At 42.4% G+C, this 15,529-nt stretch overlaps 1 non-coding gene across 1 annotated transcript; it reads right to left on the minus strand.

The window, feature by feature from the left end:
• Positions 1–14,352: 14,352 nt before the first annotated feature.
• Positions 14,353–14,425, minus strand: TRNAE-UUC. The gene has a single exon. It is a non-coding gene; the product is annotated as a tRNA-Glu (tRNA).
• Between the last annotated feature and the right edge of the window lie 1,104 nt (positions 14,426–15,529).

Consider the following 15,529-nt stretch of genomic DNA (forward strand, 5'->3'; position numbering starts at 1 on the left):
AGAAGGATGCTCAGTACTTTGTCTCTCCTATCCATCACTGGGAAGCCTTCCCTGGGACCTTGGATGGACAATGAATCCTCCATTCCACTTCTAGGCTCTCTTATTATTCAACCATACAGTTAGCTCTAATAATAATGACACACAATATATCATCGCATTTCAAAGCCTGTTTGAATTCATGACTTCATTTAATTCTCATGACCACAGAAACTAGTATTATTATTATCATTCTCACTTTACAAATGTATTTGTTCAACAAACGCTCATGAAGCACCCAGTCGTGTGCTGATGGCAGACACTTAGTTCGAGATTAAGTAGCTGATGAAGACCCAAGCAAGATTCAAACTCAGGTCTTCTTTCTCCAAGCCATTGTCCCCCCTTTCCACATTGCTCTGTTCATTTTTTTTTCCCCCTCTGTTCATTTTCAATTGGGGTAAACTACTAAGTCTTAGCACTTTGTTGCTGGATGTTTCATGTATGCATTTTTGTCTACTCAAACATGGCAAAGGTTTATTAAAAAAAGGACCTTACAATTTCAGTTTATTATTATTAAACAATATTTTGAAGAAATATTATTAATAATATTAATGTGCTCATTAAAACGACAGAATTAAGAAAAATGTAAAGTTTTAGCCTCCTTCTAAATGGTCTGATGGCTGATCCTTATTGTATATGGGTTCTTCAGACAGATCTGAAAGCTTGGAAAGCCAGAGGGCCTAATGGCTGACAGTCTCTCCAGGCTCGCTGCATAGTCTCAAAGTAGAACTTCCATTGGTCAGGTATGTGCTGCCCCCACGTGGTGGAATTTGAAGTCTTCTGGTCTTCCAGGTGCTTCCCTGGTGGCTCAGTGGTAAAGAATCCACCTAGCAATGCAGAGGAGCCTGGTGGGCTACCATCCATAGGGTCGCAAAGAGTCAGACACAACTGAGCACATGTGCAAGACTGGCATCGCCTCCAATGCCACGTGAGGCTGTCTGTGCCTCTGCCTGGTCTTTTCATTAAACTCAACAAGCAAGTACAAAGGGCCATGCTCGGACCTCCCCCAGACTGTAAAGAGACCCGCTCTGTATAGCTGCACATTCGGCTCATGAGGGGAATTTACAAAACACTGATGCCCGGGTATAGCCCGTGGGCAGTTACATCAGAAGAGCTGCGGGTGTTTCATCTAATCTTTTCCAGTGATTCTATGCACCACGAGAGCTGAGAACCACTATTGTGTTGGGGAAACTTGGCCTTGGCTGAAGGTGGTCGGTGAGATCCTGGCTGTTAATGTGAGGGTTGAGAGGATCTGTGGGGTTTTTGAGACAACTGACCATCAGTCCCATGGACTGAGTGTGAAAGGAGGAGATGAAAACATGCTACAGAGGCCCGGGTATTTTTTAATTTTTTACAAATTGAGGTGTGATTGACATATACTAGTTTCAGGTGTACAACAAAATGATTTGATATTTGCATATATTGTGAAATGATCATCACAATAGGTCTAGTTAACATCCACCACTGTACAAAGTTTCAGAACATTTTTTTTCTTGTGATGAGATCTTTTAAGATCTACTCTTTTAACAACTGTAAAGTATGCAACACAATATTTTACAACCATCATCACCAAACATGCATTTCACGCTCAGTTGCTCAGTCGCGTCTGACTCTTTGTGACCCCGTGGACTGTAGCACACCAGGCTCCTCTGCCCAAGGGATTTCCCAGGCAAGAATACTGGAGTGGGTTGCCATTTCCTTTTCCAGGAGATTTTCCTGAGCCAGGGATCGAATCTGCATCTCCTACATTGGCAGGTAGATTCTTTACCACTGAGCCACATGGGAAGCCCATATTTCACCCGGACTGGAGGAGAGCCAAAGCAGAAGCCTGGGGACTGGCAGCCTGGGACAGGGTTGGAGGATCACTCTGGCTGTGCACACATCCTGTGGCCACGCATCCCACTCCGTCTTGACTCCCAGATGCTGCTTCTCTGCACAGACATCTCGGTCAAAGCAGCTGCTCACAGACCTGAGGCCAGGTGAGGTTTCTGCATTCTGGCAGTTGGTCTTACACGGGGCACCCCCACAGGCACTCAGCTCCAATGGATGAATGACTAGTTCTCTTGTGGTTGCAAGTGACAGAAACCCAACCTGGAGCTGCTGAAACAAAGATGGAATTTGTTGGCTCAAGTGACAGAGAGTTTAGTGGTATGACTTCAGATGTGACTTGATCCCAGAAACTATCACGATGGTCAGGGGAATACAAGGCTCTGATAGGGTCTGATGTGTGTCACTGCCCCATCCTGGGAGCAGGGGACGGACTTGGTACCATCATCTGGTGGCTCAGCCACCTGGTGGCTCAGCTGGTAAAGAATCTGCCTGCAATGCAGGAGACCCCAGTTTGATTCCTGGGTCAGGAAGATCCCCTGGAGAAGGGATCAGATACCCACTCCAGTATTATTGGGCTTCCCTGGTGGCTCAGACAGTAAGGAATCCACCTGCAATGTGGGAGACCTGGGTTCGATCTGTAGGTTGGGAAGATCCCCTGGAGAAGGGCATAGCAACACACTTCAGTATTCTTGCCTGGAGAATCCCATGGGCAGAGAAGCCAGGTGGGCTACAGTCCATGGAGTCACAAAGAGTCAGACACGACTGAGTGACTTTCACTTTCACTTTCTATGTCCATCCACAGTGACAAGGAGAAAGAAGGACACTCTTTCCCCAACATAGTTGGGGTGATTTATAGGCACCTGTTATATAAGTTGGACTAGTGCCTGGTTATAAATGGAAAAAAGGATAGGATGAAGGCAAGGTACCAAAATCAGACTGAGAGCCCAGTGACTGAATTGGAAAGTGATGCAGCAGAGGAAGCAAGGCTCAGGTAAGTACCAGCAAGTAGGCTCATCAGACTGAAAAGCATGCTCAAGAGAAAGACATGAGAAATGACAGCTGTTGGAGGTGGAAGCTGCAGGGCCCCAACTGGACAGGGTCTGAGTGAAGGCAGGGAAAACACTAGCATAGGGGTTATCATGCAGTGATGTGCAAGCCATCATTATTGACAAAAATGGAGTGCCTCTGAAATGCTCCTGGTCCTGGCTAAATTGGGAAGAAAATGCCTAAACTTCTGCTGCTAACATCTACGAATCCAGAAAACTGTGATTAGAGATTAAGAAAATAAGAGAGATTTCAACTTGGACCTAGGAAGGACCTGAGCAAGCAGCTAGATTCTTCAGCTCAGGTGTCCAGCTAAAAAATAGGCAGAGAACAAAAGACAGGAAGGAAAGGAGGGAGGGAAGAAGGAAGAAGGGAGAGAGGGATGGGGGAGACAGAGAGACAGCAAGAGGCAGAAGGAGAGTAAAGAGGAAGGAGATGAGGAGGAAGGAGGAGTGATAAAAGGAGGAGGAGGGGAAGGTGGGTAAGCTGGGGAGAAAAGGAAGGAAAATAAGGAAGGGAGGGAGGGAGGAACGAGGGGAAAGAAAGGACAAATGAAGGAAATGGAAGGAAACTGAGCAAGCAGAGAGGCAAGAAAGGAAGAAGGGCCCTAGCGGTTTTTGTTGTTTTTTTCTTTCCAGAAGCAGCAGTAGTATAATTTAAAGTCAAAGTTGGCAGGAAGCTTGGAGGCTCCCCCCCTTCCTCACCGCCCCACAGCAGCTTCCGGACAGCTCTGTCAGCCACCCACTTGCCTGGTGAAGGAAACGAGGCCCAGGGAGAGGAGAGTTGTGCCACAGACCGCAGGCATTCGTGCTCTCGCCTAAAAGCTTTAAAGAATTTGTTTCTAGGTATGTGATACAATTAGATCCCCAGAGACACACTGGGAGCCATTAACAGCTGAATAAAGGTAACAGGGAACAGACTTACAGAATTAGGGAAAGAGACCAAGCAGAAAGCAGATAACTTAATTTCCATAATTTAGACAGCAAGGCAATTTAACAAACCATATTGACAGCCTTGAAACTTTGTCAAGAACCCTAAGTTCTAAGAACTCCTAAAGAAAAGAAAAATGGAAAGAAGAACAAAATAATTTTGTTTTGGGGGAAAATAATCCTTCTTCAGCATAATCAGGTTTGTAAAACCATCGTCCTTGCCACTTTGTTGCATGTAGGAGAAGTCTGATAAAGCAGCTGGACCAATGGGTGTTAACATTTGGCTTCAAGCTCTTCTTACCTCCACTCTTCATGTTCATCCAGTGGGTTCTCCACGGCTGTTCTTTCTTACAGTCTGTTCTGGCACTGGTCCTAGCCATGGGGAAGGATTTCCCTAGCAGTTGTATCTCCTAAGTTGACTTCGGGTAGCCGGGCACGGTGGCTCCCAGACCTTGCTGGTTGCAAGTGACAGCTAACCACGGGTAGAGTCACCAGTGGGAGCTGGCTCCACCCCAGAGATCTGAGTCTTGTGGTCTCTAATGGGACCCAAGCACTGATATGTGCAAAGAAGCCAACGATGTGGTTTTAATGTGCACTGGGGTTTGAGAACTTCCCAGGCATCCGGAGGAAATCTAGTCCTTTTAATTCACAATTGGTGAAGTTCAGGGACTTTGGCTGAGTTTTTGTTTGTTTATTTTTGGCTGCGCTGCGTCTTTGTTGCTTTTGGGTGGGCTTTTTCTAGTTGCAGCAAGCAGGAGCTACTCTTCATTGCGGTGAGCAGGCTTCTCATTGCAGTGGCTTCTCTTGTTGCAGAGCACAGGCTCTAGGCACGTGAGCTCAGCAGTCATGATGCACTAGCTTAGCTGCTCTGTGACATATGGGATCTTCCTGGAGCAGGGATTGAACCAGTGTCTCCTGCATTGGCAGGCAGATTCTTATCCACTGCACCAACTTTGGTGGAATTTTTTTGAGGGCTTTATTTGAAGATATGTGAAGAGGCATTTTCTTGTATTACAGCTCAAAGGGATCTCATCCTGGTGTGCTGAGGAAAATTCTCTCACTTCTCACTGAGAATCCTCACTGAGAAATCCTGAAGGCAGAATTTTTAGCAACTGTTTTTGTTGGCTTGCTTGTTTATTTGTTTCAGATGTGGGTATAGTGCAATATCATATTCCAGCACACGCACACACACACACACAAAATACACAGACAAAGAGAATGCATATCCAATAACTACATAGTCACAAACAAAAAGGAGACACTGAACAACTATTGGCAGATGATGGATATATCAGAGATGAAACCAGTGGACTGTATAGGATGCAGAGAAAGCAATAGCAAGTATAAAATTTGTAACATTAATCCAGACGTTAAAAAGAAAAATAAAATCCTCCATGGAACACCTAACCAAGTAATTAAAATCGTTATAAAATCAACAAATCAGTCAGCCCTTGCAAAAAACTAATTGTAACAGTATGAAAAAAAATAGGGGGGAAAAATGAAAATGGAAGACATATTAACCCAAGAGTGAAAAACCGAGATTTGATTTTTTATTTAAAAGTATGACTAAAATAGTCTGGCTTGAGCGACCAACAAAAAAGAGAAAGAATATTATAAGGATATTAACTTGTTTTAAAAGGCAATTATCATCATTTAAAAAGGCAATTATCATCATAGAAAAATCATATTTCCCTTGAATGTTATATACCAGTTCATGTAACTGTAACAGCTACAAACTGCTATGCAAATTAAATTAAACTGCTTGGGAATCCAAACTTTCAGAAAGCCTGGTCCTTGGCTCATAAGGGAGACTCAAATGTGGTCCAAACTTGGAGGTTCCAAGAGCCGGTGAGACCATGTCTGTGTGTGCTGTGCTCAGTCGTATCCAACTCTTCAACTTCACAGCTGCTGTCCATGCGATTTCCCAGGCAAGAATACTGGAGTGGGGTGTCATTTCCTTCTCCAGGGAATCTTCCCGACCTAGGGATTGAACCTGCATCTCCTGTGACTCCTACATGGGCAGGTTCACCTGGGAAGCGAGACCATACCTGGGGGACCAATGCTACTGTTGCTGCTATTCCCTCAACGTGCCACAAGAGGGTGCTGTTGAGCACTGTGCCCTTCCAGTCTGATGGCTGCTGGTCTAATCACCTCTAGTGTATCCCATCACTTCATGGCAAATAGATGGGGAAACAGTGGAAACAATGACAGACTTTTTTTGGCTGGGGCGGGTGGGGGGATGGGATCCAAAATCACTGCAGATGGTGAGTGCAGCCTGAAATTAAAAGATGCTTGCTCCTTGGAAGAAAAGCTAAGACCAATCTAGATAGCATATTAAAAAGCAGAGACATTACTTTGCCAACAAAGGTCTGTCTAGTCAAAGCTATTGGAGAAGGAACTGGCAACCCACTCCAGTACCCTTGCCTGGAGAATCCCCTGGACAGAGGAGCCTGGTGGGCTACAATCCATGGGGTCACAAAGAGTTGGACATGACTGAGTAACTAACACACACACACACACACACACACACACACACACACACACAGGCAGTTGTATGGAGAAGGAAATGGCAACCCACTCCAGTACTCTTGCCTGGAGAATCCCATGGACAGAGGAGCCTGGTGGGCTACAACCACGGGGAAACAAAGAGTTGGACACGACTGAGCGACTAACACACACACACAGGGTAAAAGCTATGGTTTTTCCAGTAGTCATGAATGGATGTGAGAGTTGAACTATAAAGAAATCTGAGCACTGAAGAATTGATGTTTTTGAACTGTAGTGTTGGAGAAGACTCTTGAGACTGCGAGGACATCAAACCAGTCAATCCTAAAGGAAATCAGTCCTGAATATTCACTGGAAGGACTGATGATGAAGCTGAAACTCCAATACTTTGGCCACCTGATGCGAAGAACTGACTTATTGGAAAAGACACTGATGTTGGGAAAGATTGAAGGCAGGAGAAGGGGATGACAGAGGATGAGATGGTTGGATGGCATCACCAACTTGATGGACATGAGTCTGAGTAAGCTGTGTGAGTTGGTGACGGACAGGGAAGCCTGACGTGCTGCAGTCCACAGGGTCGCAAAGAGTGGGACGTGACCAAGCGATTGAACTGAACTGAACTGGCCAGAGGGGCCTCTCTGAAGGAGGGTAGCCCTGTGGACTCCATTTCCAAGATACTACTTTCCATCTGTGCTCTTCCCTGGATTCCCAAGGCCTCAGCTCCTTATACACAACCCTCCTTGACATTCACCCATTCTTCCCTAGCCTTTAAATATTTGGCTAAAGTTTCAAGAAGATCCATATTCAGGGTCCAAGTGTCCCTTTTCTGTACAATTTTACCCTCTTTTTTTCCCTTCTGCTCCTCAAACTCTAGCTACTTTAGCAGTTCTCAGCTCTGATGAATGTGAGACTTATATGAGTGTTTCTCTTCTCCCAAGGATCACAGACCTGCATTGCATGTTATGCCTGAGCAATAACTGCTCTATATATTTTGTTCAGGTTTATAGTTAATCACCAGAGAAGGCAATGGCACCCCACTCCAGTACTCTTCCCTGGAAAACCCCATGGACAGAGGAGCCTGGTGGGCTGCAGTCCATGGGGTCGCTGGGAGTCGGGCACGACTGAGTGACTTCACTTTCACTTTTCACTTTCATGCAATGGAGAAGGAAATGGCAACCCACTCCAGTGTTCTTGCCTGGAGAATCCCAGGGATGGGGGAGCCTGGTGGGCTGCCGTCTATGGGGTCACACAGAGTTGGACACGATTGAAGTGACTTAGCAGCAGCATAGTTAATCACAGTAGGATGGTACATCTGACACCTTTTATTCCATCATGACTGGAGTCAGAAGTGTCTTCTTCAAAGACTCTTCTCTTACACATCTACAGATAATCTCTCATCAGTTCAGTTCAGTCGCTCAGTCATGTCAGACTCTTTGCTAGGACCCACAACAGATTTCCCAACCTGGAGATCTGGCAAAGGGATAGAGAACCTCCAGGGAATTTGATTTTGGAGGCCAGTGGGATTTGATTACAGAGTTTACACAGGACTGGGGAAACAAACTCTTGGAGGGCACAAACAAAACCTTATATGCACTAGGACCCAGGAGAAAGGAGCGGTGACCGCACCAGAGACTCACCCAGACTTTCCTGGGAGTGTCCAGGAGTCTCTGGTGGAGGCTTGGGTTGGCAGTGGCCTGCTGCAGGGTTGGGAGCAGTGTATAAGGCACTACGTGTATGGGACCTTTTGAAGAAGGTCCCTATTATCTTCATTACCCCCACTATAGTTTGGTCTCAGGTCAAACAACAGGGAGGAATACAGCCTCGCTCATCAGCAGAAAATTGGATTAAAGATTTACTGAGCATGGCCCCACCCATCAGAATCTCTCATAAAGATGGAGAATTTTACCCACTAGTGAGCATTTTACTGGTTTATGCAGAAGTCACCATTCAAATGTGTATGGGGGCTCAGTTAATAACATAAATGAGTGAAGAGCATTGGATGGGAATTTTATTGTATTGGAAATGTTCCTGGTCCCAAGAGTATTCAATATCCAACTCTATACAAGTGCTACTACACAACAATATGCACCTGGTATTGCATCTCCAGCTACAATATAACAAGAGAAATTCCCCAGCATAATAATGCATCTTTCTTTGAGATGCCCAGATGAGGTCTGTTTCCCTATGTTGATCCAAACATTCCAGATATCACCCTTGGTATACACTGACTGCTAGGTCCGACTCTGTGCAACCCCATAAACAGCAGCCCGCCAGGCTCCCCCGTCCCTGGGATTCTCCAGGCAAGAACACTGGAGTGGGTTGCCATTTCCTTCTCCATTGCATGAAAGTGAAAAGTGAAAGTGAAGTCGTTCAGTCATGTCTGACTCTTCGCAACCCCATGGACTGCAGCCTACCAGGCTCCTCCGTCCATGGGATTTTCCAGGCAAGAGTACTGGAGTGGGGTGCCAGTGCTTTCTCCAATACACTGACTAGAGACAAATAATATTAGGGCTTTGCCCTACTCTCTATTGATTTGACCATAGTTGGGAAGCTATAGTCCACCCTGAGCAACACACTTTTATAGGGTCATAGGTCACCCAGACCTAGTCAAGAGGTCATTGGTTTAGGACCCTGCATGTGCTGCACTCAATTGTGGGTTGGTAAATAAAACGGGATATTTAGACCAGTTTCTTTCATCTTCAGTTCAGTTCAGTCACTCAGTCGTGTCCGACTGTTTTCAACCCCATGAATTGCAGCATGCCAGGCCTCCCTGTCCATCACCAACTCCCGGAGTTCACTCAAACTCAAGTCCATCAAGTCGGTGATGCCATCCAGCCATCTCATCCTCTGTCGTCCCCTTCTGCTCCTGCCCCCAATCCCTCCCAGCATCAGAGTCTTTTCCAATGAGTCAACTCTTTGCATGAGGTGGCCAAAGTACTGGAGTTTCAGCTTTAGCATCAGTCCTTCCAAAGAACACCCTTAGTCTTTGTTTTATGAACATTGTGAATATTGTGATCACCGTGTGATCACAATGTAATTATTGTGATCATTGTGATTATCATCAGTCTTTATTCAGTCAACAAAATATTTTGAATAATGACTGCTATGATCAGAATGATCATAAATGTTTAAAATCCATATGTTGAATATCTAACCTTCAATATAATGGTGTTAGAAAGTGGGACCTTTGGGCAGTGATTCGATCATGAGGATGGAACCCTCGTGAATGGGATTAGTGCCCTTGTAAAAGAGAACCCACAGAGCTCCCTAGTCCTTCCCATCGTGTGAGGTTAAAATGAGAAGTCTGTGACTCAGAAGAGGGCCCTCACATGACCTCATTGGTACCCTCATCTCAGACTTCCAGAACTTCACAACTGTGAACAATACGTGTCTGCTGTTTTTTAAGACACCTGGTCTGTGGTTTTTGTTATAGCAGCGCAAACTGATGAAGATGATGACTATTCTCTTTCTTGCTATTTATATATTAACCTTGAAAAAAATGTTTTTAATTTATTTTTGGCTGTGCTGGGTGTTTGCTGTTACTCAGGCTTTTCTATAGCAGGAGTCTCTAGCTGTGGTGTGCAGACTTCTCATTACAGTGGCTCCCATTGTTCTAGAGTTCTCAGGTGCACAGGCTCAGCAGTTGTGGCTCCCAGGCTCTAGAGCACAAGCTCAATAGTTGTGGCCCAGGGGCTTTGTTTCTCCGTGGCACGTGGCGTCTTCCAGGATCAGGGATCAAACCTGTGTCTCCCGCATTGACTGGCAGATTCTTTACCACTGAGCCACCAAGGAAGCCCCTATATTAACTGTTAATGATATTATTTATGAGGGTTCTTTCTCAGTTTTTTCTCATGAGAATTGCAATCTCTCAGTCTTATTCTGTTTTGTTTGTATTCTCATCTTTGGGCTCTTGTTTTGTTGAATTAAATTCTTATTGATGTAAAAACGATTGTGAAGAGCTTCCTTCAGTTCTTTGTGGCATTGCCACTGGGGCTAAGTGATCCACCAAGCAGAGAGGACACAGTACCTAGGACCCAAAATACTTTTAGGAGCACAGAAAAATGTTATAATCTGTATTTCTTTTAAAATCAGAAAAAAATAAAATATTGAATATATACTATTGAATTCACTTTGGACTTTAATAATCTTTATACCAATCTGGTCAGAAAGTACACTTTTTAATATTTCTTTTATGGAGGAAGTGTCTTGCAAACAGAAAAGCTTCCAGAATTTATAAAAGTCATAATGCGACCCTGCTTATCATACCTAACAAAGCCAACATTCATCCCTTAATATTGTTTATTACCTTGTTCATAATTGAATTTTCCCAGCTATATCATAATTTTTGTTTTATAGCAGGCATTTGAACATAAGGTTCCAGATAAGTTTAACATTTAAATTTGGTTGTCACAACTCCTGAGTCGCTAATCTAAAAGGGTCCCTCTTCCCTTTCACCCCCTTGCCACTGACCTGCTGCAGACAGCAGATTAACTGTCTTCACCAAGTTGGTTGTCTTCCTACCTGCATTTGTCTATTTGCTTCTTTGTGGTGTCATCTATCTTCTTTCTCATTTATTTCTTTTTACTACTAATTAATTAATTTTAATTTTTTATTGTGGCTGCATGTGGTGGCTTCTCTTGTTGTGGGGCATGGACTCTAGAGTGCATGGGCCCAGTAGTTTTGGTGCATGGGCTCTGTTGCCCCGTGCCATGTGAGATCTTAATTCCCTGACCAGGGATGGAACCTGAGTCTCCTGCATTGGAAGGCCGATTCTTAACCACTGAACCACCAGGGAAGTCCTTCTATTTATACTTATAAAAGGAAGTTAGCTCTACAGGCTTAATAAATTCATGTGCAATTTCTGTGGCCAAAGTACTTTATTATAGCTGCAGCATGCCTCATGTCACATCACAACAAAGCTCTCAGTGTCTGTTGTTCCTATTTCATGATGCTAAGATCAATCATTTTATTCAGATAGTGATAATGATTTAATGCATTAGTAATTGTTGCCTGAAAATTTTTTTTCATTAGGCTTTGAAAAGGGTGATTTTTCTACTTTGTTCATTCTGGTCACAGCAGATTTTCTCACGCTCTAGAACAATCTTGCTCATATGGTTTATATAAAGAAGATAGGATAAACACTTGTGTTTTCCTTTGAATTGAATGAAAATGACACTTTTCATATTAAATTGTTGGTATGGTAGTCACTTTCATTGCTGCTCAGTGGATTGTTTCTCTTTTCCTCTATGTCTGCTGAAAATCTTAGAAGCAACAACAATCTGATAGCAATGAGTGTGATCCTCTCAATATTAGTTTTCACTAAAAGGGATCAGGATCTCTTAAAAGAATGGCTGATTCCAGATCTGGAGCAGAAAATATACAAGATGATCGTGGCATATTTTTCATGCCCCAAAGCTAGGAAATTAAAGAGTAATGGCTTGGGAAAATTGAATCACACTAGGAATAACATTCACGCTAGTAGTAAAGAATCCACATGTCAATGTAGGAGATGCAAGAGATGCAGATTCAATCCCTGGGTCAGGAAGATCCCCTGGAGAAGGAAATGGCAACCCACTCCAGTGTTCTTGCCTGGAAAATTCCATAGGCAGAGGAGCCTGGCAGGCTACTGTCCATGGGGCCTCAAAGAATTGGACACAGCTGAGCATACACACACAGAGCAATAACATAATGTCAAATTATCATCAAATATTAAATGATGTCAAATTTCTAGTCAGTATCCAACTTTTTTGTGTCTTCTTATTTTAGCATTTTGTTTGCATAAAGATCCCAGTAAGACTGAAGATCCAAGATATTTTGTTGTCTGCTCTATCCTCTGCTGCTGCTGCTGCTGCTTCTGCTAAGTCGCTTCAGTCGTGTCCAACTCTGTGCCACCCCATAGACGGCAGCCCACCAGGCTCCCCCATCCCTGGGATTCTCCAGGCAAGAACACTGGAGTGGGCTGCCATTTCCTTCTCCAATGCATGAAAGTGAAAAGTGAACTAAGTCTTACTTAATCTCTAGGTTCCTTTTCCATCATTTTTTACTATTTAATAGTTGGAGAAATTAAGCCATTTGTCATCAATTTTCCTATCAAGTCTGCAATACATACTAAAATATATATTTTATGATGTCTGAAATTTACTTCATATAAATTGAGGCTGAGGTTGTGATGGTAAGGTATATGGATGAAACAAGATTGTTCATGTATGGGGAGTTGCTCAAGTTATCTGATGGATATATGTGGGCTCATTGAAGTCTTCTTTCTACTTTTACTTTACATTTTCCATAATAAAAATAAAGAAAATGTTCATCTGGCTTTAAAAAAGGGGGGAGGGTAATAGCTTGAGTCAAAAGACATAGACATCCATTTATAGGGATTCTTTTGGCCAAAAATAGGAGAACATGAACATCAAAAAAAGGATAATGAAAGCAGCTGATTAAAACAAGTTGACTATGTGAAATTTATGTGAAGTAATGAGAGGGAGAGAATGAGATAGACAAATAGAAATATACATGCAATGTTTTAGATATTGTTAAATTTCCCTCCATAGGGTTGCACCCATTTTTTTAATCACTTTTAAAAATGTATGAGCGTATATGTTTCCATACAGCCTCACCAACAGAATATATCATTGAATTTAGTAGGTGAGAAGTGGTGTTCCAGGGTAGCTTTAATTTACACTTATTATAAGGTATGTTGAGCAACTTTTTCATGTTTAAAGTCTATTTTCAATTATTTTCCTTAGAACTCTGTGTCCATATTTAAACATTTTTTTTTTCCATTGAATTCTTGGCCTATTCCTCAATTTCTAAGTGCTTGTTGTATATTGGAGAGAGTAGCCATCTGTCTGTGATACAAGCTGAAAAATTACTTTTCCACTTTCTCATTAGTCTTTTGACTTTACTTGTTGCCATTTTATTTTCATTTTATTTGTGCTCAGTCACTTTGTCATGTCTGACACTTTGCAACCCCATGAACTATAAGTCTCCTCCAGGTTCCTCTGTCCATGAAATTTTCCAGGCAAGAACGCTCGAGTCGGTTGCCATTTCCTCCTCCAGGAGATCTTCCAGACCCAGAGATAGAACCAATGTCTCTTGTATCTCCTGCCTTGGCAGGAGGGTTCTTTACACCGCACCACCTGGGAAGCCCTTATTTTATTTATGTATGTATTTATTTTGGCTGCTCTGGGTCTTTGTTGAGGTATGTGGGCTTTCTCTAGTTGTGGCGCCCTGGCTATGGCATGTAGGGTCTTAGTTCTCCAACTAGGAAAACTAAGTGTTTGTTGCACTGGAAAGTGGATTCCACCAGGGAAGCCCCACTTGTTGCCATTTTAAAAATCACTGTACCGACGTATGATTGACATACACAGAGTTACACGTATTTTGTGTATACAGTTGCTGAGTTTGAAGATAAGTATATACAATGAAACCATCACACTATCAATGCCACAGGTGTATCTATTACCTCCAAAAGTTGCCTCTTGTTTTCTTTATTATCTATTTACCTTTTCTCTGAACACTCAGCATAAGATCTACACTCTAAGCAAATTTTTAAGTACCCAGTACAGTATTATCAATTATAGGCACCTAGCTTTAGGACTTAATCTAAAATAATTTTACTCTGTTCCTAGGAATAATGCTGATTTCGATTTTTTATATGAGTGAGATCAGGTATTTGTTCTTCTGTGATTGGCTTAGCCTGATATCTCCTAGGTTCATCAATATTTTCACAAATGACAACGTTTCCTTCTTTTTTAAGGTTGTATATATGCAAATTGCCCACATTTTCTTTATCTCTTCATCCACTGATGGACTTTTAAGTTAATCCCATGTCTTGGCTGTTATCAATAATGCTGCAAAGAACACAGGAATGCAGATATCTCTTTGAGATCTTGATTTACATTCCTTTGGCTATAAATGCAGAAGTGAGGTTTCTATATTATACAATAGTTCTATTTTTAATTAATTAATTTGTTTTGACTATGCTGTGCAGCTTGAAGGATCTTAGTTCCCTGGCCAGGGATTGAACCTGGGCCCTTGGCAGTGAAAGCACAGAGTTCTAACCACTGGACCACCAGGAAGTTCCTTATTTTTAATTTATATATAACTTATTGAGATTTTTAAATCAAAAGGTGTTGAATTTTGTCAATTTTTTTTTTTTTTTGCATCTATGGAGTTGATCGCAAAATTTTTATCCTTCATTCTGTTAACCTGGTGTATCACACTGATTGATTTTCACCTGTTGAAACTTCCTTGCATCACATGGATAATTCCCTCTTGGTCATGATGTATATATATTTAGTTAAAATTAATAAGTTAATTTCCACTTTATGTCTCTTAGTCCTCTGAGGGTCATTATTGTCTAGTTCATTATAGAGATAGCACTTGTGGTAATATTAAATATAATTCAAAAAATAAATCACTGCATTGTCTGTCTCTTATTCTTAATTTCTGAAAAACTCCTGGGCTGTTAAACAGTTAGGTGAGAGTGAAATTTTCCATCATGGTTGTTGAACACAAAGCTGTTTAGTATCTGTCAAACAAGTAAGCCCTTTATCTGTCCCACATTCAGGAAGAACACACCAAGTGAATGCTCTCTACCCTTCATTCACTGTTGATTGCATCTGTTCCCTTAGCTTTGCTGGCTCCATCCCTGTGGAAACTGCCTTGTACATTTGGAACTTACAACTCACCTGTTTTCCCAACTGCTTGGAGTTTTTGCATGGCACACATGGCCTACTCTGCTACTATTTGTGGACAGAAAGTGCACCTGCATATATGTTTGCAGAGACACAGGCTCTTTTCAGAAGGATACTCATGAACCTGGAAGCAGTGGCTGACTCTAGGGAGAGAAGCTGGGCATCTGGGAACCCCTGTGAATTTTCCATCATGCGTTCTTTCCCTGCTGCACAGAAATGAATACATTGAAATGGAAGAAAGAAAAGAAAAGAAAGATGGAGAATTATATCATGGACCAATCTTAAATCAATAGTGACTTAATAGGTGAAAACTGAGTCCATGCAGATGACTGTACCTTTTACGGCATCTCAAAGGTCTAAAGGATCACTGAATATTGATCTCTATATTAAACAAAAAATTAAAAAAATTGAAGACCCATATTTTGACTCTGTGCTACTGTGTTTATCAGACGGCATGAGTATTATCCTGTTTACTTATTCACTCAA

Source organism: Bubalus bubalis, chromosome 12 (assembly GCF_019923935.1).
Source record: "Bubalus bubalis isolate 160015118507 breed Murrah chromosome 12, NDDB_SH_1, whole genome shotgun sequence".
NCBI classification, from domain to species: domain Eukaryota; kingdom Metazoa; phylum Chordata; class Mammalia; order Artiodactyla; family Bovidae; genus Bubalus; species Bubalus bubalis.